The sequence below is a fragment of the Rhinatrema bivittatum genome, chromosome 2, assembly GCF_901001135.1.
Source record: "Rhinatrema bivittatum chromosome 2, aRhiBiv1.1, whole genome shotgun sequence".
Lineage (NCBI taxonomy): Eukaryota > Metazoa > Chordata > Amphibia > Gymnophiona > Rhinatrematidae > Rhinatrema > Rhinatrema bivittatum.
Window position 1 is genome coordinate 464,861,206 of NC_042616.1, and position 22,898 is coordinate 464,884,103.

At 44.9% G+C, this 22,898-nt stretch overlaps 1 protein-coding gene across 3 annotated transcripts in view; it reads left to right on the forward strand.

Annotated features, from left to right (window-relative positions):
- TNFRSF11A (TNF receptor superfamily member 11a) overlaps positions 1-22,898 on the forward strand; it is a 114,374-nt gene that overhangs the window by 35,116 nt on the left and 56,360 nt on the right. The window contains exon 1 of one of the 3 annotated variants that reach the window (XM_029590497.1): positions 9,630-9,885. The exons of the other annotated variants lie outside the window; for them this stretch is intronic. The gene's annotated coding sequence lies outside the window, so the exon portion shown is untranslated. Of the gene's footprint in view, positions 1-9,629; positions 9,886-22,898 lie in introns of those variants that run through there. 3 annotated transcript variants of the gene reach the window in all.

Consider the following 22,898-nt stretch of genomic DNA (forward strand, 5'->3'; position numbering starts at 1 on the left):
TTGAATGAGTTAAGAAACCTCACTGAAAAATCATTTTTCAAGAAAGCTTTAAAAACCTATTTGTTTAAGAAAGCTTTCCCAAATTAGGCAGACATAACATAATCACCATAAACCTTTCCTTAACTGTACAACCAGCAGGTATTTGGTTTTTTACTATTTTTTTACATTATTTTATTTTAGATTTTATTGTATTATTATCTTAGTCTTGGTGAGTCCTTTTTCATGTGTGTATTTTATTTACATATTACCAAATATGTATGTATGTATGTATTGTACCCCGCCATGAACGTAGGAAGGGCAGGTAAGAAATGTTTTAAATAACTCAATTGCTCAGAACCATAAGGTTCTTAAATATCTAGGAGAAATTATAATCATTAAAAGTTTTTGCAATCAAAACAATGAAATGACGAACATACAGCAGTCAGTGTTTACAATCATCGTCACTGTTTATTTGTGGCACACCTTTCCAGCCAAGGAGTTCAAGGCATGGTACATATTGGAGTAGCAGATGCAAAATACATGTAAATGTGTAAAGTTGTTAAACATGGTGGGGCAGATATTAAACCGCGGAGCAGCTAGTTAAGTTAACCAGATATAACTATCTGGCTAACTTAATGGGGATATTCAGCGGTGTAGTTGTGCCTCTGAATATACCTGACTATCTTAAAGTTAGTTGGACAGCCCTATGGCACGACCAGAGTTAGCCGCATAAGTTAAGCGGCTAACTCCGAATATCGACTAACCTGGCCCACCCTAAAACATCCCCTGCCTGCCCCCGGACTTCCCCCAAATTACCGTATGCAGCTAAATTCTAGCCGCATATGGCTTCTAATATTGCTGCTTTGCCATGTAGACGGATAACTTTTCAGTTATCTGTCTAAATGGCTTTTGAATATCGACCTCCAGATATCCAAGTGATATCTGGGTAGAATATCACAGATGGTGGTAATAAAGGATATAAGCAATCCTGATCTCATCAATGTGACACCTGCTATACTGTATCCAATTAAATTCTGAGTTAACTTAGATAATGTTTTTTTTATATTTCAATCTGGCAAAAGAATTGGCAGAAAAGCAAAACAGCCTGGAGATAGCTTAGGTGATCTCATTGTTTTTACTTTTTGAATTTGGCATGGCTGTGTATTTCAGTTAAAATACCAGTTCTGGACTTGTTGATTTAGTATTGGGGGCAAAGTTTCATTGCACTATAATAAGGTACGTTACAGAGGCTCTATTAAGTTGAATATTAACTTTGTTGATATAAGATTGAAATTGATCTTGGTACTGATATTGCATTTGGTCTTCCATTACTGCTACTGGCTGCGAGTGGATTTTTTTTTTTTCAGTACTACAGTAGAGCTTGCATTTTTCTTTAGTTGATGAATATGAGATATATATGTATGTGTGTGTGTAACCCCTGGTCTGAGTTCCTCACCGAGGCATCCACAGGCCACCGCCAATTCCAAGGGCTTAAGCTTCCAAACCACCTACATTGCCCTTAAGTCCTTCTATTTTCGGGATTCCCTGTCTAGGGGGTGGAGGGAGCATAGAGTCATCGCCAAGGCCCTGCGTGGTATTTAAAAGTCTTTAACATGTACAGTAACAGTAATTGTGCTGGACAATGAATGTGGTTCCAACATAACTGTACTGAAAGATAATTCAGAAAAGAAGTGATTGACAATATCCAAGACTCTGTCCCATGAAATCCATCACATAAGTCAGTTCTTCCAGATCGGGAAATATTGTCATGTGTTTGGAAGTTAGACTAACTTCCCCCCCCCCCCCCCCCAAGTTTTAAAGAGGAAAATAGCTGTTTTTATAAATTAATTCTTTCTTTACTTTCATTTTTAAAACTTTGATATAATATTTCAAATAGCGAATGAGGACACTTCCAGTCCTCTTGAACCAGCACCATTTTTGGTGAAGGGAGGCAGTGACTGAGGCCTTTGAATTGGTCCTCTAGAGGCTTAGCTAAGGGTGGACCTCTGGGGGGGCCTGCACCCTCTCACTTTGGGCACAGGCCCCGACCCTATGTCCCATGGAGTGTGCTCCTTAAAGGCGCAGGAGTTAGATGGTCTGGAAGCATTAGAATCCCTGCCAGTCACTAATCCCTTGTGCCTTTAAGGAGGATAGCTTGCCTTTGGGTGCCTTAGAGGCCATCAAAGTCTTTGTTGACTTTTGGCAAGTAATTATATATTCCTCCTCTTCTCAGCCCTTTCAGAGTTCAGGAATGCTTGGGCTAGGAGGAAGCCTATTGCTCTTTAGCAGCCAGAATTAACACTTGTGTAAAATAGTGGCTATAACCAGAGAGGGAGAGTGAAAAACAGCAGAGACAGTGAAAAGACAGGAGATGAGTGTTACCAGAAACGAAAAGGGAGGGGAATGGCGCAGGGCTGGGTGGGAGGCAGGCCATAGTGCCTACCCATGTTAAACTTGATCACCCTCCCACTCTTCTACCCCCTGAAAAAAAATTCAGCTCTAGTTATACCCCTGCAGTCCACAGAGGATTACTCCTTAGCAGTGTTTACTGGTGGAGCGTGATTTTTTTCGATTGGATATTGTATTTTACTTTTTTTTGAGCATTTCACATCACCTTGTGCAAACTAATAGAAAGGTGGCGTATAAATCTAAATAACTTTACATTATTTATAGTATTTGCATATAGTTGTCTAGGATTATTGGTATACACTGGATTTTCAAACAAAGCCAAAAACTCAGAAAGAGAAAGATGAACTAATTCTAACCAGAATTGAAATGGAAATGTAACTGGTGGGTTCATAACTCCTCAGACTGCTCGAGAACCTCACTACATACACGCACACACCTGTCCCAGTTATGCTCAGGCTCCTGATACATAGAGAAAAATCATAAAACGATTTGGCTTTATTAGCATTTCTGCAGTTTGTAAACCAGGCTGGACAAAAGCCTCCCAGATCTTCATCTCTGCAGAGTTCTTGTTAACAGGTATTTAAGGATTTCCCACTTCTCCTATCAAGTCGTAATCCTGGGGTACATATTCACTGTTCCGGATAGCAAAGTTAGCCAGATAAACTTATGCAACTAACTTTGGAGGCACAGTCAATAGTGCAGTCCCACTAGTGAATATGGCCAGCTATCTTAAAGTTAGCTAGGTAATGTTGTTCGGTTAGCTTTAGGATAGCTCTTCGTTACAACCAGACTTAGCCAGATAAGTTATCCGGTTAACAAGATATTCAGAGTTGGCCGGATAACTTATCTAGCTAATGTAACTCCTCTCCAGAATGTTCCTAAGTTATCTGGCTAATGTAACTCCTCTCCAGAATGTTCCTAAGTTATCTGGCTAATGTAACTCCTCTCCAGAATGCTCCTAAGTTATCTGGCTAATGTAACTCCTCTCCAGAATGTTCCTAAGTTATCTGGCTAATGTAACTCCTCTCCAGAATGCTCCTAAGTTATCTGGCTAATGTAACTCCTCTCCAGAATGCTCCTAAGTTATCTGGCTAATGTAACTCCTCCCTAAGTTATCTGGCCATAGGTTAGCTGGCGATGTGCCCAAATATTCATTCAGCTGAATGACTAGTGAGTTATCTGTCTAAATGCCTCTGAATATGGACCTCCCTATAAATACTGAACTAATTGCTACCTTTCTAGGAGGAACAGAGCTGTAACCATTCTTCAGGTAACCTATTCTCCCTGATCAACTCTGCTGCCAGACTGTGAGCCATTGCCACAGGAGGTTGATTGAAATCTTGTTTGATAAATTTTGCACATAGTATCTAGATCTTTTGAGGCAATTTCCTCTTGCTGTTTTGGGATTCTGACGTGAACTGCCCTATATCCCTATAGGAAAATAAGAAAAGGAATTCTAAGTGTTGGCATCAAGGGCAGATGACCGTGGAATACTTTTGAGTGAAATTGGATGAATTGTTCAAAGGTTATTAGGGGAGGGAACAGTCAGACACACAGACTTGATAATCTTATAGGACTAGGCCCAAAACAACACAGGAATGCCCACAAGACACAACAAAAGTGAAGTGATTTTCCCTGTTCTGTATAATTCCGTTGACTTCACTCATAATTCTCAAGATTCCTAAAGTAATAAGTATTCCGAGGCTGTGTGGTATAATTTCACATGCTGACTTTACTTTTGTTGATGTCTTTGAACAGTGCCACTCTAGTAGTAGTAGTAGTAGGTAACATTTCTGTAGTGCCAAATGAAGTATGCAGCGCTCTATAAGCAACAAATAAAAAAGACAGTCCCTGCTCAGTAGAGTTTACAATCTAATAAGACAAACATGCAGGACAAGAAACTTGGGGCATTTCATAAAGTAAGACAATGATTAAAAAAGAAAAAGAAAGTTAATGAGGCTGAAAGCAGAGAATCAGGCCTAAGATTTAAAAGCAGCCTCAAAAAGGAGGGTCTTTAGATGGGATTTTAACACGGCGAGAAAGGGAGCATGACGCATCACTTCAGGCAGACTATTCCAAGCACATGGTGCAGCCAGGTGGAAAGCAGGGAGTTGGAAATTAACAGTGGAGGTAATTTTCAAAAGGATTTGTGTGTGTAAATGTAACTACTATTACAGCAATTTTCAAAAAGCCCACTACTTTCTAAGTGCACTTTATGCAGGTAAATCCTGTGGTCAATTCAATGGCATATAATGCAACAATTTTCAAAAGCCCACCAACATGGATAAAGTGCATTTACACATGTAAACCCCAATTTTAAGCATGTAAGTCTTTTTTTCAAAATCAGACCTAGTATGTATGTTTATTTATTAAAATATTTATCATCCACCTATAACAAATAAGTCATGCTAGGCAAAGTACATCAGATTGTTAATTAAATCCAAAGCAACAATAAAATACTGACATAAAATAATGAATCAGTAAGCAGCACATGACCCCCTAACAGTTATTCAAAAACTTTGAAAGTGGAAGAGAAGGCATTGATTGTAGTGACTTGACTGATAAGCGGAGTGCATGAGGAGGAGTGTAGAGAGGAGAAGCAGTGAGGAGATGCAGCTTTTAAAGGCTTTTGTATGTGAGAAAGAGGAGCATGAACTGTATGTGGGAGTGGGTAGGGAGCCAGGGCAGTGACTCAATAGTCTGTATCACTACTACCAGTCATTGATGTCTGCACAAGTAAAATGAAAAGAGTTCCATATGGAAACCCCCAAGTTGATCGTCTTGTTCCCTAAGGAAGGGGCACGTGCCACAGTGTCAACAGTGCGATCTGACTAAATTGTCAGTTTATAAATATAAGCACAGAGTAATTTTAGCCCTTACCATGATGCTTTCCTTTTGCTGGCATCAGGTTACACCAGAGTCCCCCAAATAAATGTTTAATCAAGACTACAACTTGACATCTGACTGTCTCAGAAACCTAGGGCAGTTCCTCCTTTTCTGGCATTGCTGTGTTCATTATTATTAATTGATCTACATGATCTCTCTTTGTACTTACATAAATAGTTTTCATTCTAGAATTTAAAAAAAATCCATGTAGAATCCAAACAATAAAGGGGAGATAAGGATTTTCCCAACAGCACTCTTGAGCATATCTCAACGTGTCTAATCACTATTTTTTTGGAAAAAGGCATTTTCTTTCTTAATGTACAAGCCCCACATTTTTGTTGTGGATTACTATTTGATTTTTTTTTTTCATTTGCAGCAATTTGTGCATGCATTTCGGTAGCTTGCACACATATTGGTAGTTGTGCCCACAGTTTGCAAATTTGTGCATGTAACTACTGTTATGCACACAAGCTACCAAACTACATTCACAAAAAGGACAATTTTCAAACAACTGTGCGTGGTGGCAGATACATGTGTACGTGGCTGCACCTAGATTTACTGTAGTATTTTATAGCATGTGTATGATATTCATGCAAGTTATGTGTATCTCTACCCTGCAATATACGTTGCATGTAGGCTTGAACGTGCATACCTTATGGAAATCTCCTTTTCAAATTCTCTCTTAGCCCTCTTCATTACTTCTTCCATAAATAGGGCTGGTGCAAAGTTTCTGGCTTCAGATTTGATTTGGCTTCAGAATTTGCTGCTCTTCACCCTCAGGCCTTCGCAGCCACCCCCAACCCAGGCTATCTCTTCTGCTTCCCTGCAGATGGACTTCCATAGATCATACTTCCTCATTCCACACTTGCCCAAATCCACACTAGATGGTCCTGTATCAGGTTATGTGTGTGCATGACTGTGTAGTCTGAGCCACTAGGCAGTTTCATCTTTTCTTTAGAAATAAGCCTCAGAGGGGGGAGAAGACTGGACCATGACACCGCATGGATTTGTGAGTGCATAGTGGCTCACTGTCCCTGAGGCCAATCACATGCACAGCATTATGCAGGGCATCCCAGAACACTGAGTAGTTGCTGATTGCCTTGGAGGGAGTAGCACTGGTGGAGACTAAGACAATTTGTGAAGGCACGTCTGTTTCTCTTCTCTGTACTCTTCTCCTCTTTCACTCAGCTGCAGATTTCAATCCCAGTCCTGGTCCTTCAAGTGAACTCTCATCTCAATCTGTGTGCATCAACTGCTTTTAATCGCATCAGTAGCATGGGATCTTCTTGGTGTTTGGGTAATTGCCAGGTTCTTGTGGCCTGGTTCGGCCTCTGTTGGAAACAGGATGCTGGGCTTGATGGACCTTTGGTCTGACCCAGCATCGCCATTTCTTATGTCTCCAATCTTATCCCTATCCCCCACCTTCCTCCCACTTCCAACGCATGCATGCTCAAGCTCATCTACATTCATGACCTCATCATCTCGCATTCTCTCCATCTCACTTTGCGTGAGAGCTGGTATGCCCTGAGGACTTAACTTCCATGATAGAGAATAGCAAGTGAAGCAATGCCGCCTCCTCCCATGCACCTTCCTCAGTAGTCTGAGGTGCTGGTGGTATCAGGCTGCTGGTATCCCCCTCTTGCAGTTTTCATCCTCTTCTTCCTCCTCAGTTTCACTCCTTTTTATTCGTTTCAGGCCTTTTCCATTTGCTTGTTCACCCCACTGTCTCTGCAGGTCGTGGTCATCTATCGTTCCCTTGATAAGTCCCCGCCCTTTGTCACAGACTTTGACTCCTGGCTTCCCTCTTCCTTGAACTATCTTCCCCTTCCCTTATTCTTGAGGACTTTTGCTTCCATACTGATGACCCCTGAGACTCTTACACTTTGCATTTTAAAATTCATGAATTATAAAGTATATCAGGGATTCCTTTTACATAATCTCTGTGTCTCTGGAGGGGGAACTGGCAAATCTTTAGAGGCAGTTTGGAAGTGAAGAAGAAGCACTTCTAGAAGCTTTTTACCCACCAGAGACATCTGTGAAGAATCCCCTGATGCAGGCACTATTGCGATGAAATGCAGACCATGTTGGTTCCTGTGTTCTATTTTTATATTCCTTGGGAAGTTTTGGATTTACAACAGTTTTTTGCTTTCTAAAAGTGCATGGATTAACTATTACACCTTATAGGAGCTGTTTTTGCACTTTAAACATTTTGGGAGGATTGCATTTTGTACTTCACACTCTTAAATTCATGAGTTACAGTGCAGTACAGTTTAAAGTCCATTTGCTTTATGAAACTTATGCTTGAATGTTGAGGTTCAATGGACCATGCGTGCAGTATTTTCTAAATGGACTCATCAAGGAACTTTGCACTTTGCAGTTGCATTATGAAGCTCATAAATTATTTGCATTGCTCCTTTACCAAAAAGTTATGGATCATCTCAAGTACCTTGCACCTTGAAGTTATATATTAAGTATGCCGCTAAACTGTTTGCATTTTATGGGTATTGCTAACTTTTTATGTCATGAGCTGTTGAGTCGGTGAATTTGTAGGAACTGTTCAAACATCTGCATTTTATGGGCTTTATTTAAACAAAGCACTTTAATACAAATTGGACTATGGGTCTGGCAAAAGAAATCCTTTTTTTAAATTTTTTTTTGTGTGTGTGCATGCCAAGTTTGGTCAGACCAAAGGTCCATTGAGTCCAGCATCCTGTCTGGCAGTGGCCAGTCTGGTCACTAGTAGGAACCTGACAAAGATTATATCCAATCCTTCTTGCTCGATCCCAGGGATAAGTGGGTGACATTCCTGTGTCTGCCTGGCTAATAATAATTTATGAACTTTTCCTCCAGGAACTTGTCCAAACCCCTTTTAAACCCAGCTGTGCTAGATGCCTTGACCACATCCTCTGGCAATACATTCTACAGCTTGATTGTGTATTGAGTGAAAAAAATACTTTCTCCAATTTGTTTTAAATCTGTTCCTTCTTAGCTTCATGGAGTTTCCCCTAGTTTTAGTACTCTTTGAAAGGGTAAATAACCACTCCTTATTTGCTCGTTCTGCCCCATTCATAATTTTTATTAACCTTTATCATATTCCCTCTGTCATCTTTTCTCCAAGCTGGAAAGTCCTAACTTCTTTAGCCTTTAGTTCCTGCCTAAATACCTACTGTATCTCTGAGGTTGCTTTTAAATCTTAAAACCGGTTATCTCTGATCATAGCCTTGTTGATTTTATTCATGTTTTCTATGATAAATATAATTGCAGAAGTCTTTTATTTGTGGTGTTTGTTTGTCTTGATTAGATTGTAAGCTTCATGGAGCAAGGATGGTCTCCTGTGTGTGTACGTAGCACTATAGAAATAAGTAATAGGAATATATTTAGATTTAATTAGATTGTAACTCATTTTAAGATTAGATTTGGAAAAAGGCTGGTATTCAGTCAGGTATACCACATAGTTCCCTGTCCTAGGGAGCTTACAATCTAAGGCAGGGGTGGCCAACTGCAGCCCTCGAGAGCCACAAATAGTTCAGATTTTCAGGATATCCACCCTGAATATGCATGAGATTGGTTTGTATGCAAGTGCTCCATTGTATGCAGATCTATCTCATGCATATTCAGGGTGGATATCCTGAAAATCTGGACTATTTATGGCTCTCGAGGACTGGAGTTGGCCATCCCTGATCCTAGGGGTCTGTTTACTAAGGCAGGGCTTCCCAAATTTGTCCTGGGGACCCCACAGCCAGGCTCTCCACAATGAATATGCATGAGATAAATTTGCATATACCAAGCCTCCATGATATGCACATTTATCTCATGCATATTCATTGCGGATCGCCTGAAATCCCGACTGGCTGTGGGGTCCCCAGGACTGGTTTGGGAAGCCCTGCTCTAAGGCCTTTCTTCCATTCTGTGTCTTGGCGGGGGGGGGGGAGGTTTTGTAAACCAGGCCCCAAGTTTGCATTTGTTGTTGTTGTAGTAGCAGAGGTCTGCATTGCGGTTTTGCTGCATCTTGAAGCTTGTCCTGGGGGGCTGCCTATACCTCTTTATGGATTGTATTGATGCTGATTAGGAAGCACTTTAGTTAAAATTAGTTGCTGATAATAAGGGTTTGAATTTTAATCACTACAGATTTGATCATAGAAACAGCATAAAATCATACCTGGGAACTTTTGCGTTGTGGTCGGCCTACGATTGCTGTTGATTAGCAAAGGGCGGGGATGGGTGGGAAGGAATGGAATAATATGTAACAGCTTTCTCTCTTACCACCCCCCCCCCCCCCCACTCCAACTGATCCACACTTTCTCCTCCCCTTCCTCTCTCCCTGACTCTCTTTACTCCCTACCCCTCTACGTTACAGCTCCATGACTTCTGCATCCTCACTCTGCCTGAGTGAGTCCCAAATCTGGCCTCACAGCTGCAGACTGAGTTTTGTGTGTATATGGCAGCCCCTCTCAAGTTTCTCCCCACAAGCTGCAGGCTTGCCCCACTTCTCCTGTTCTCTGCAGGCTTACTGAGGAAGGGGAGCGGCTGAGCTGCATACAGAGAGGCCCTGAGATGCTACAACTGATGCAAATGCCCCGAGTCTCGGGGTGAAATCCTGAGAGTTCCCAGGTATGAATAAGATGGCAGATAAAGACCATAAGGCCAATCCAGAGTATCCATCCTCACTTCCTTACTATCTCTTCCCCTCCCTCAGAGATCCTTTGTGCTTGTCCTGTGCCTTCTTGAGTTCTGATACTGTTTTTGATGCTACCGCTTCCATTGGGTGGTTGTTCCATACTTCTAACATCCTTTCTGCGAAGAAATATTTCCTTAGGTTACTCCTCATTCTTTCCCTTTTCACTGGCATCCCATAACCTCACATTCCTTATATGCACTTTCCATTGAAAGAGGCCCGCCTCGTGTGTGTGTGTGTGTGTGTGTGTGTGTGTATACTTGGAGATTTTTCACTGGCTCTCATGTTGGTTTATTCCCCATACTCGATCTCTCACCACTTTCCCTCCCTTCCTCCAGGGTATCTATGCTTAGATCCTGAAGTCTGCCCCCATATGCCTTATAGTGAAGGCCACTGACTATATGTCAGTAACTGCCCTCTGGACTGACTCTGTCTGGTTCATATCCTTTAGAAGATGTGGTCCTCTAGAATTGTACACAGAACTCTAAATGAGGTCTCACCACAGATTTACGCAGAGGTATTACCACCTCCTTTTTCTTACTGGTTATTCCTCGACCTGTGCACCCCGGTATCCTTCTGACCTTTGTCACTGCCTTTTCACCCTGTTTGTCCACCTTAAGTGCATCAGGTTCCTCCCTTGTTCTTTGCTTATCAGAACTTCACACCCCCTCATACTGCAACCCAAATGCATGATCTGCATTTTTTTGCATTATACCTTAGCTGCCAAACTCCAGACTATTCCTCAAACTTCATTGGATTACTTTGTTTTCAGCAACTTTCCTGGTATCTGCTTGGTTGAAGATTTTACCATCCGCAACAAGACAAACCTTTCCCCAATAGCCTTATGCAATATTGCTTATGAAATTGTTGAACAGAGCCAGACGTATTCCTGAGGCATATCACTAATAACCTCTCCCACCCACCCCCTTTCCTTGCAGTTATCTGTACCACTAACTTTGTTTCCTCCCATTCAACCAGTTTCTAATCCAGTCAATTACTTTAGGGCCCATACAAAGAGTGCTGAGTTTGTTTATGTCACCTACGATGAGTTGTGTCAAAGGCCTTGTTGGAATCCAAGAACACTACATCTAGTGCTCTCTCCGATCCAACTTTCTGGCCACCCAGAGAAAGAAATTGATTATATTCATCTGACAAGACCTATTTCTAGTTAAATCATGCTGCCTCAGATCATGTAATCTGCTGGATTCCAGAAATGGCACTATCCTCATTTTAGTAGTGATTACAATAATTTGCTCGCCACAGAGGTCAGACTAACTGGCCTGTAGTTCTCAGTCTTCTCCTTACTTCCATTTTTGTGAAGAGGGACCACATCTTCCCATCTCCAGTCCTTTGGGACTACTCCTTCCATCGAGGTGTTGAAAATACCTAACAGTATAGCTGTTAGAACTCCCTAAATTCCTTTAATAATCTAGGACAATAGTGTTCACTTCCAGTCTTTGAGGCCCACATTCAGATCAGGTTTCTGGGACGTCTCTAATAAATATGCATGAGAGAGTTCTGCATGCACACCACCCCAGTTGTGTGCAAACTTATCTAAAACATACTCATTAGTAATATCCTGAAAACCTGACCCCTTTGCAGCCCTTGAAGACTGGAGGTGAATACTACTGTCCTAGGCCCTATTTTTAAGTTTTAGTAGCTTCTTTTAGTAGCTTCTTGTGAAAACTTTAGAAAATTGTTTGAGGACCTTCTCACTTTCATTCCTATTTCTGGTAGAAGTTTTATGGTTCTATTCTAGCCCTTTCTCTGTGAACAGTGTACGTGCATATTTAATCATTTCTGCTTTCTTCTTGTCAGCCTGCCCTTCACCTTCTAATCTTGCTATTCCACTTTTGTGCTTTCCCCTGTTAGTAACATAATTAAAAAGTCTTTAACTGTTTTTACTACCATTTCTATCTTTGCCCTCCTGATTACTTTCCCAGCTTCTCTTAGCTTTTACAGATATTATTGTCTGTCTTCCTCTTTGATCTCTTGCAGTTTTTGACTGCTAATCTTTTTGACTGTATCTTTTCAGCCTCTTCCTTTGTAAACCACAGCAGCCTTTTTTTCACCTTAATTTTGTTTACTTTCATAACAAGATGGTTTATTGCCCTTACAATATCTTCTAGTTTTGCGTGCAGCTCATCTACTTCCTTTAGATTTTCCCAGCCAGTTAATGAGTTTGAGGTAGTCTGCATCTTATGCAAACTCTTTCCTGAGGTTTAGGGACCTCTGCTTTATGTGAACTATTGCTTCCTGGGCTCTAATGTTGAATCATACAATCCAGTGATTTATGGATCCTAGGTGACCGCAAAGAGTTTATGCTTTAAGCTCGCTGTAATTGTCCACCCCAGAGAGCATATGCTTCAGTTTTACTCACCATGCTCTTTGGAGTGGACACTTACAGCTTGCTGAACAAAGTGTAAACTCTCTGCGGTGGGCAGAGTTGGATGCACAGTGCCACTGTACTGTTCAGTTTGAGGTGCCCTCCCCGAGAGCACCAGGAATTAAACTCCTGTGTCCTAGGTTACTCCTGGGGGAATTCTGTGCAAAAAAATTTAAAATTCTGCACATAAAAATATAAATTCTGTGCACAAAAACTTAAAATTCTTCAAACTTTATATTGGTCAAAATAACACAATTTGCATGATGGTCCTTAAGTAATTACATTTTAAATTAATACAGAAAAAGGTTATTACTTTAAAAATTCAGAATTTTAAATATTTTGAGCAGAATTTCCCTAGAAATTCACTGTAAGAGTGTCCCTTCCACTCTCTCTCCCTACTCCCCTGGCCACTTTGCCCTCTCAGGCCCCAACTCCTCCACCTGCCAGTATCTCTCCCCCCTCCATCTCTAGACTCAACCCCTTCCACTCTATCTCCATTCCCAGGGTTTGACCCTGTTCTCAGTACTGCCCCTCACACAGGCTCCCTCTGTCCCTCCCTCTCTCACACACACATGCCCCCTCTCTCTAGTGCACATGCACACACACATCCCCTCATACAGTCTCTCTTTCTCTTGCATGCGCACTCTCACAAGCTCCCTTTCTCTCTTACGCTTACACCCTCACACAGGTTACCTATGTCTCTCTCTCACGCACTTTTTCACACAGGCTCTCTGTCATACATACACAATCCCTTCACACAGGCTAGCACCTTCACATACACAGGAACCCTTTTTCATACACACGAGCTCCCAGACACACACACACACACACCTTCACAATCTCCTCATATAGGCTCCCTCTGTCTGGTACTCACACTCCAACATCTCCCTGCTCTCTCTCACACTCCCCTCTGCTCTCTCTCATACCGTCCTGCTCATCCCCTGCTCTCTCTCTGTCACCCTTCCTAATCTCTCATCCTCCCCTCCCCCTTCTCACACTCCCTCTCACTCCTCCTCACACACACACACACCTCTCTACATACATTCATACTCACCGTGGACTCCATCTTTGTCATGAGTGGAGTGCATTCTGAGGCACGCGAGGGCCTTCATGTTCTCTGCGAATGGGGCGCGCACTCCATTTACAGCAAGCTGGGTCCTTCATCTTCACTGCAAACGGCGCACCGCGGGGGGGGGGAGGGGCCTTCATCTTCGTCGCGAATGGTGTGCTCCGTTCGCAGCATACCGGGGTCTCCTCTGCCATTTTCTGCGCAGAATTTGGCAATTCTGTGGTGGGGGGGGGGGGGGAATTCTGTGCTCCACAGTAGCGCAGAATTCCCCCAGGACTAGTCCGAGGTGGAGTAAACTCACATTTCTGGTGGCCAAAGTTATTCTATTGATATGCCCAGTCTGGTAGGAGCAACTAGAAGCTACCATATCGGGCAAAGCAATAGTATAGTATATCAACCAGAAATCTCAGTTACCATAAGTTTTACTCTTGTGCTGACCCAGGAGTTAAATTTCCAGCATTAAGACAATGTGCTTTAAGCTGTCTGCCCTTTAATGCACCTCCCTGCATTGCTGAGGAATAGCTAATGCCTTCTTATACATGGGATTTGCATGCACTCCACACTAATCTTAGCACTGGTTTTTTCTCCTATTTTAACATCCATTTTTGAGGAGTTAAATTCCCTGTTGCATACTAGAGTTAGCTTATGCCACAAAAATGCCCGTTAAAACAGGAATAAAAACTGGCACTAACTCTAGCACCCCTTATTACATAAACCCCTAAAATAACTAAAAAATAAATACTGAAACTTATAAACCCCTAAAAACAGAAACCCATTATATCATGTGCATAGGATTAAGGAGAAGCTGGCTTATATTTCTAGGAGATTCCTAAGAATATAAATATTTGTGAGGAAAAAAAGAGCTAGAAAAATGGCTCTGAGAATTCTCTGAGTGGGAAGCCTTAATTAGCAGAAAAAGAAAGAAACACCCAAATGGATGCTTATCTGAGAAACTTGTCATTTTACCCCCAAATCATAAAAGATCTGGGGTGTCGTCAACTGTTTATTAATATTGTCTCTCATCAGGAAAAGAAATTCAGCAGAAGTGAAGTTTGAAGAAAAAGTTCATTTACATCCCTTGTGATTGTGAAGTTCCTTCCAGGAGTTTGAATGAAAGCAGATTTTGGAAAGTGAAAAGTAAAAAAAAAAAAAGTGAACTTTACATATGACCGCCTACAAAACCATCAGTCAAAGCTTGGTGTTAGAGTGGTTGTGTCCTTTCTCCCAGGCTGTTCTGCTTTCTCTGTCCCTATCCAGCTCTCTTGCCCAGCCAAAAAGATCGGCAGCAGTGTGTATGGGAAGGGCCGGGACTCTGCAGGCAGCCAGTGAGAAAGTGCTGTGGATCTGAAGGTGAAAGCAAGTTTGTCTCAGGAAGGGAGGGCTGAGTCACGGACAGGAGTCAGGGAAGGGGGGAAGCACACACCATTTATAAACTGTGCAGAGGTCTGCTGGGGGTGGATGAGGAGCGGTAGAAGAACTTGCTGATTTGGGTACATGGTCAACAGCAGAAGAGTGTGTGTGTTTGTGTGCCAGCGAGAAAACAAGTAATGTCAGAGAGAGAGGGAGACCTGGTGCTGGGGAAGGAGGTCTGCTGCTTGGGAGAGGGGAGAGTGGACCTGATGCTGGAGAGAGGGGGATCTGGACCTGTTGCTAGCCAGGGAGAAGAGAGTGGAATCTGCTACTGGATATAGGGAGAGGGGGGGGGGAGAGGTTGAGAGATTTGTTACTGAGCAGAGGAGAGACGGGGAGGGGAAATGAGGGAGGAGGAGGAAGGAGCAGGATACAGACATAGAGAGACGTTAAGGTTGTTGGGGTAGGGAGCTAAAGCAAGAGATGGGGCAAGGAGCTCACATACAGGCTGATGCAATATCCGTGCGCGTTAAAAGGACACTCAATAATTGAGCACCAGCTTTCTTAACGAGCGATGATCCACCTCTTCCAGGCACCTGATTTAATATTTAAATGGGCTGCCATGGTGAAAAGGAGGCGTTAGGGAAAATTTTGAGTCCCTAGCGCCTCCTTGGCAATGGGCGCCCAAGAAAAGTGGCTGAGCACAGGTTAGGAAAATGGATTTTCATAAAATTGAGCATCCATTTCCCCAACCTGATCACAGACACACCATTTTTTTTTCCTAGCGTGTAGCAGATGGACTCAGGACCAATGGGTATCGTGTACTCCTGATAGCAGTTGGAGACGGATCAGATTTCAATCTGACGTCAGCCCCTGGTACATATACCCCTGCAGGAAGCTCTGCTCTTCAGTATTTTCCGTCTCCATAGCAGTTCGGGACTACTTGCACACTCTCACAGCGTTAGAGTAAATTTACCAGAGAAAACCCAAAATAATAAGAAATCTTACCTCTACAGATGGAGCTCCGCTCTCCTGTGGTGAAACCCTCTGGCGCCCTCCCCCAGTTGAGAATTCTCGAGGTGATTTCCGCGATCCCTCGGAGGTGAGCTTTGGTCCAGTGGCCGAGCCTCGGTGGGGACCTAGCCCCCGATTTCGGGTGCGGCTGAGAGGCAGCGGGTGCAACCTCGAGCACAGTGGTGAAGGTAGTTTCCTTCTACCCCCGCAGCCGGAGACTGCCCGGAACGTAACCGGGAAGCGCCGAGACAAGGTAAGGTAGAAATCTTCTTTAAAGACTCCGGTCTCCGAAGCTCGAGGAGTTGCACAGGTTGCCGTCTGGGACCAGTGCCACCGGGTTGATCAGCCTTAGCAGGGCTAGACCCCGGTTAGATCCAAAGGTCCTCCCACGTGGAGACCCCTGTGGTGGTCGCCGGCACCATTTTGACCTGCTCGCCGCTCGGTCCACCGCTTCGATCCGTGCACACAGAGGTGAGCCGTGCACACAACATCACACACTCAAGTACCGTGCACACAAGATACACGCGTAACACGCGCTTACTCTGCCAGGCGCATAACTGCGATTGTGCGCGCACATCCTGAGCGCACACCCAATCCACGCGCACAACCTTGATGCAGCGCATAACAGATTTTATGCACCTATATCCATGGACCACAGGAAAAGTAGCTCAAGACTCAGGGCCTCTGCCCGGCATGCCACATCAGAGCTGCACAACACGAAGAGGCCAACACCCTGTGTATCCAGTGCAAGGAGGCCCTGGGGATCCAGCCCAGGGCCAGCCCCAGCCGGGACTGAGTTCTAGCTCATCAATAAGTACCCTGGACTAGGCGAACCCCAGCGGAACCCCCCCTCAAACGGGACCCCCCAGGGTCACAGCGCCTCCTAGCTTGGACCCAGCATCTACCTCCTGGGTGGAATTCTTCAAAGGCCTGCACACCTTCGTTCACATGCAGAAGGAGCCTCCGATAACACGGCCACAGCCTCCACCAGAGGACCTCTATGCCCTGGAACCCTCTAGGCCCAGAGAAGTGAATCCACCGCCCAGAAGCCCCACCTATGGGGGGGACACACAACTCGGAGGAGGAATCAGAGCCCCTGGAGGAGGGGGAACTCCCTCCGGGGACAGAGCCACACCGGACCATGAGGTGGTGCTTCACCAAGGACGAACTTCCAGACCTGGTCACCCACAGCCTGAAGGAGCTTGCTATCCCGGGCACAAGTGCCCCGGGGGAAACCTAAAATGAATCCCCTGCTAGAGGGACTCCGTCAGACCTCCCGCCATTTCCCTTTGTTACAAGCTGTCCAACAGCTAATTGAACTGGATTGGGATGCTCCAGAGTCTACATTCAAAGGGGGACAGGCTCTGACAGCCATGTACCCTCTGGACCTGTCAGCCAACGACCTTCTGACATGCCCACAAGTGGATGCCATGGTCTGCGCAGTCTCGAAGCGCACTACTATCCCAGTGGAGGGAGGAGCAGTTCTCAAAGATGCTCAAGACAGACATCTGGAATCCATCCTCAAACAGTCCTTTGACGTTGCCACTATGTCCCTACAGATAGCGGCCTGCTGTGCCGTGGTGACACGTGCCTGCCTATCACAGACCAGGAGCAACACTCCTGGGGAAAGCCATGGAACCAGCAGTATCATTCCTCGCGGATGCTGCTTCCGATCTGGTGCGAACTGCAGCTAGAGGAGTGTCATCAGCCATGGCAGCCAGGAGGCAACTCTGGCTCTGAAGCTAGTCGGCCGATGCGTCATCCAAAACGAGACTCACAAGGATGCCCTTCAAGGGATCCCTCCTGTTCGGAAGCGAACTAGGGAAACTGCTAACGATTGGGGCGAGTCCCCACTGCCATGGCTACCAGAGGACAGGAATAAGAGAAACCAGCGACCCTTCCCCCGAATGTCCAGGGGCAGAAGTTCACAGTGCTTCAACCCATACAGAAACACTTATCAAGCACCTCGCCCTACAGGCAGGAACCAGTCCTTTCGGAGCAACCGCAACAAAAGGGGAACCAGCTCGGGACCAGACCCCAGCCGCACCCCACAATGAGAATCAGCCGACCCGTCCAAAGGAAGAAGCCATAGGGGGCAGACTTTCCCTATTCTACCAAAGATGGGTCGAGATAACTTCGGACAAGTGGGTCCTAACCATCATTCGAGAGGGGTATTACCTGGATTTCCTCCGAACCCCTCCAGACAAGTTCGTGGAATCCCCCTGTCACGACCCTTCCAAGAGGGTGGCAGTGGAAGACACACTGGCCAGATTGCTAGCTCTAGAGGCCATAACCCCAGTGCCTCCACAACAAATAAATACTGGGCATTATTCCATCTATTTTATTGTCCCCAAGAAAGAGGGAACATTCAGACCCATCCTAGACCTCAAGTCAGTCAACCGCCACCTGAGGATCCCCCGCTTCCGCATGGAAACCCTACGCTCAGTAATAAGGGCAGTACAACCGGGAGAGTTCCTCACATCCTTGGATCTGTTGGAAGCCTACTTACACATTCCGATCCATCAAGAACATCAGCGCTTCCTACGCTTCAAAATCTTGGACTGTCACTACCAGTTCCGGGCACTACCCTTCGGGTTAGCCACAGCACCCCGGACGTTCACCAAGATCATAGTGGTGGTGGCGGCAACACTGAGGAAGGAAGGAATCCTCGTGCACCCTTACCTAGACGATTGGCTGATCACGGCAAATTTCCCAGAGGAAAGTCACCAGGCAACCAACAGAGTCAAAACTTTACTGGAGAGTTTGTGTTGTGGTCAACACAAACAAGAGCTGTCTGCAGCCTTCACAGTCTCTAGAATACTTGGGAGTCCGATTCGACACCAAACAAGACAAGGTCATCCTGACACCGATGAGATCAAAACTGATGAACCAGTTGCAAACCCTGCTGAACGAACCTCGTCCCACAGAATGGGATTACCTACAAGTCCTCAGTCTCATGGCATCCACACTGGAAGCAGTACCATGGGCACGAGCTCACATGAGACCCCTACAGTGCTCACTTCTGTTGCGATAGAATCCACTGTCCCAGAACTACACCGTACGTCTTCAGCTCCCGGGCAGAGTTCGGACCCAACTACGATGGTGGCTACAAGATGGCAACCTGAGCCAGGGAACAAGACTATCATCACTGACCTGGATCCTGCTCACCATGGATGCCAGCCTACAAGGATGGGGAGCACACTGCGAAGAGCTAACCACCCAAGGCCAATGGAAAACAGAAGAGTCTGGATGGAACATCAATTGCCTAGAAGCCCGGGCAGTCAGACTAGCCTGCCTACGGTTCGGTCACAGACTCCGAGACAAAGCAGTCAAAGTAATGTCGGACAACGCCACAACAGTGGCCTACATCAACCGTCAGGGAGGAACCAGAAGCCAATAGGTGTCTCTGGAAATAGACCTTCTAATGTCGGGGTGGAAGTGAATCTCCAGGAGATCTCAGCCGTCCACATCGCCTGGAAAGACATCACTGCGGATTACCTCAGCAGAGAAAGTCTAGACCCAGGAGAATGGAAGCTGTCGACCGCAGCGTTCTGATAGTGAACCGTTAGGGAACACCAACCATGGACCTTCTGGCAAACCGGTCCAACGCCCAAGGGCCCAGTTTCTTCAGCCGCAGGCAGGAACCTCAGCCCCAGGGAATCGATACCCTAGTACAGACCTGGCCACAGAAGACTGTTATACGCCTTCCCGCCCTGGCCCCTATTGGGCGCAATCATTCACAAGATAGTACACCACAGGGGATCAGTACTTCTGGTGGCCCTGGACTGGCCAAGAAGACCGTGGTGCGCAGACATGTGAAGACTATTGATAGGGACCCCCCTGCTACTACCTCCATACAGAGACCTGCTCCAACAAGGACCAATCCTCCACGAGGATCCAGCTTGATTCTCTCTTATGTTCTGGCCATTGAGAGGACTCTCCTGAGGAAAAGCGGATACTCGGGGGCTGTAATCGATGCCCTACTCCAAGCATGCAAGTTCTCCACATCTCTAACATGCATAAGGATTTGGAGAGTATTCAAAGCCTGGTGCGAGGACCACGGCATCATACCATGCTCAGTCAAAATTCCTGCGATCTTGGAGTTCCTACAGAACAGCCTACAGAAGGGATTGTCCCTCAACTCAATCAAGGTACAGATGGCCGCATTGTCGTGCTACGGTGCCAAGGGCGAGATCGGCAGCATAGCCTCTCACCCGGATGTCTCCCGTTTCCTGAAAGGAGTCAAGCACATCCGACCACCGCTAAAATGGCCGGTACCTCTTTGGAACCTCAACCTGGTCCTAGATTTCTTAGCAGGAGCCTCCTTCAGACCTCTCCGCGGCCTGTCTCTCTGACTATTAACATTGAAGACGACATTCCTACTGGCAGTTTGTTCAGCCTGTCGTATATCCAAGCTACAAGCACTGTCTTCCCGTGAGCCGTTCCTCAGACTCGCCCCGGGAACCATCCAGTTACGCACGGTTCCATCGTTCCTCCCCAAAGTGGTGTCTCACTTCCATCTCAACCAAACCATCTTGCTACCATCACCAGATGAGCATAAGAATTCGGAAGAGGCTCGAAGTCTACACCACCTCAATGTTGGCAGACTCCTATCCAGATACCTGGAAATGTCGGAACCCGTACGAAAAACGGACCACCTATTCATCCTTCACAGCAGGAAGAGGCAAGGGAAAGCAGCCTCGCGAGCAACCATAGCCCCCTGGATCAAATAAGTCATCAAGGCTGCCTAAGTAGAAGTAGGCAAGCCACCGCCTCTACAAGTCATGGCCCATTCTACTAGAGCCCAGGCAGTGTCCTGGGCGGAAACCAGGTTGCTGTCACTGCAGAGATCTGTCGGGCGGCAACATGGTCCTCCATCCACACCTCCAGGTTTTATCGCCTGGATGTTCAGGCTCAGGAGGACACAGCATTCGCAAGGGCAATACTAAGTGGGTCACGGGCAGCATCCCACCCAGTTCGGGAGTAGCTTTTATACATCTCATTGGTCCTGAGTCCATCTGCTACCGCTAGGAAATAGAGAAATTACTTACCTGATAATTTCGTTTTCCTTAGTGTAGACAGATGGACTCAGTATCCCACCCATGGCTGCTGAGCGAGTGATTCACAGGTAAGCCATGCTTTCCTCCAGCTAGGACACCCATCCTACCAGGTGTCGACGTTTCTCGGTTGAGGGCACTGGCGGTCTCCAGCTATATCCAATTCAACTGATTCAATTTGATTAAGTTATCCAAGTTATTCAGTCATACATATGTCCACAATGCTTTTCGAGGAGAATATTGAAGGAGCTGCACGTCCTGCAGGGATATATGTACTAGGGCTCACTTCAGATTGAAATCTGATCCGTCTCCAACTGCTATCAGGAGTACACTATACCCATTGGTCCTGAGTCTATCTGTCTACACTAAGGAAAACGAAATTATCAGGTAAGTAATTTCTCCATTTTTTTTTTATAGTGTTTGTTTTGTTTTTTTTTTGGTCCGACTTAATATCACCACAAAATTAACTTGGAGGAACTACAGAAAATCAGTATTTTCTGCTTATCTGTAAACGTTTGGGGCTTCTCGAGAATTAACGCCAGCTCTGGGGCAGGTGTTAATTTTTGAGAGTAAAAATATTCACGTTGGGTACACACTTTTTTTTTTTTTTGCATCGATGGTAATAGCTAATAAGGCTCATCAATATGAATTTACATGTGATGAGTGCTATTACCTATGCACTTGATTGGATTCCCGTTTTGCATCGGGGGTTATGGACGTGCATGCAATCGCGCCAGCGCACGGTATTCCATTGGCCTAATAAGCTCTTTGGGCAGGGAATTATCCTACCCAAATTCTAAATATGCTGTGATCTGCATTACTTGGTTAGAGTCTTCAAAAATGGTAATTTTTAAATGTATGTTTAAATTATTATTATTGTTAGTTTATATTTATTTTCTCAAATATCCACCTGTACATATATTGTTTATTGTTAATTTATTTTTCAAATGTTCCTTTAAAATCTTTCTGTATCCTTCCTTCTGCTGTCCTCTCTCCTCTTTCATTGCTGCTCCCCCTTCCCCTTCTCTGTTTATTGTATTTTCACTCTATTGTTAACTTGTTATAATGTAAACCGGCATGATGTTCCGACGAATGTCGGAATATAAAAATCAACAAATAAATTAATAAATTATAGAAGTAATTTGTAATGTCACAAACATGTAAATATATATACATATTCAAATTCATTTCTCTTAATTATATATAACCCCCTTTTCTGGGCATCTCCTTTGGGGACTGCAGCGATTTTGTGTTTTCCTTCTGCAACCCTGAAATTAGTCCAGCTCTACCAGCGATTGCCACCCGGGGACCAGAAATGAATCTGGGAGGCTTAGGGGAAGACTTACCTGGCTCCAGCAAAGTCCAATGGCCACACCAATGATTGGGGTTTTTTGTTTGGAACCAGACATTTATTGTAGATCCAAAAGTTAAATAATCAGGTGAAGTTTGTGATATTTGACTGGACACTGTCCAATTGTAAACAATTCCATTAGTCACGTCTCAATCTTAATTTAGCAGGAGGGAGCCCATTCACAACTACCTTCCACACCAATGCCTTCGGGGCCACATATTTAATACACAATTCACTCTGCTGGAGCATTCCCAGGCATAATTCCTTCCCTTGGGTTTCCTTATTATGGTAGGCCCCGCAATCCTAGACTGCAACTTGGATTTTCTTCTGTTTCCTGCTGCGACGGGCCTGGATGCCTCAGGAGCCCTTTCTATTCCCGGGACTCCCGAAACAACCACTAGGTGCCTAGGGGGTACCCTATATATTCTCTGATATAAACCCATTACCCACTGGGGGAATGTACCTCCCACTCCACACAATCATCACTCAAATTCTGCTGTAAGGATTACTTCATCCCCCTTACGGCCTGTCCTTTTTACGAGAGAGGCTTGCACTGTGCAAGAGCTCTGGGGTCGAAGGAACTCATAGACCTTCCAATGAACCTAATAACAGGATCTCTCTAGAACTGGTTAGTAACCCTTGGTCGGGTTATGTATACATGCAAATTTGTGTCTTGCATTTTGTCCTCCTTTTGGGAGGCAAGTGTCCTCATTTTGGGGTAT